The following is a 935-nucleotide window of genomic DNA, read 5'->3' as shown; positions in this document are numbered from 1 at the left end:
CCATCACCCAGTTCCAAAGCCAATCCACATGTTTAGGTACTTGTTACAGAAGCATCTCATTCCTTGGTACTAAAATCTGTATTAGTCAGGGTTCTCCAGAAAAATAGAACCCATCACAATCAGGGTAGGGGGTGATTTATTAAAAAGTCTTAGCATCACTTCTTGGCCTTTTGCCTAGGAGTAAGTGTAGAATCTATTGCATTGATCTGTTCTCACGCTGCTAATAAAGACGTACCTGAGAGTGGGTAATTTTTAAAGGAAAGAGGTTTAATTGACTCACAGTTCCACATGGCTGTGGAGGCCTCACAATCGTGGTGGAAGGCAAAGGAGAAGAAAAGTCACGTTTTACATGGTGGCAGGCAAGCGAGATTGTGTAGGAACTCCCCTTTATAAAACCATAAAATCCCATGAAACTTACTCGCTATCACAAGAACAGCATGGGAAAGACCTGCCCCCATGATTCAATTACCTCCCACTGGCTCCCTCTCACAACACGTGGGAATTATAGAAGCTTCAATTCAAGATGAGATTTGGGTGCAGACACAGCCAAACCATATCATTATTCTTATCAGTTTAGTATCTGGTGTGTCCTCTATTTGAGCACAATAAATTAAATAAACTTTTGGAGAAGGGAGATAGAATGGGAGCTTGTTCCATCCACTCCATGCATTAACCTGGTATTGCAGTACCTCCAGGAATGGTGCAACTTCCTCCCGCCCCACAGGATTAAAAAAAAGAATTAGCCCACAGAACTGTAGAAGCTAGAAAGTTCCAAGATCTGCAGGGTGAGTCAAGAAGCTAGAGACCCAGAAGGGCTGATGATGTAGGTCCAGCCTGAGTTCAAGGACCTGAGAACCAGGAGAGCTGATGGCCAGCAAGGCTCAAAATTCAAGAAGAGCCAATGTTTCAGTTTGAATCTGAAGACAGGAAAAATT

The 935-nt window shown here is 43.1% G+C and overlaps 1 pseudogene; it reads left to right on the top strand.

Annotated features, from left to right (window-relative positions):
- The first annotated feature begins 548 nt into the window (after nt 1–548).
- Nucleotides 549–711, top strand: LOC112636855 (annotated as a pseudogene).
- Nucleotides 712–935: the final 224 nt, after the last annotated feature.

The sequence above is a fragment of the Theropithecus gelada genome, chromosome 12 (genome assembly GCF_003255815.1).
Source record: "Theropithecus gelada isolate Dixy chromosome 12, Tgel_1.0, whole genome shotgun sequence".
Lineage (NCBI taxonomy): Eukaryota > Metazoa > Chordata > Mammalia > Primates > Cercopithecidae > Theropithecus > Theropithecus gelada.
The sequence above is the reverse complement of the archived record's forward strand: the minus strand, read 5'-3'. Positions and strand labels throughout refer to the sequence as shown.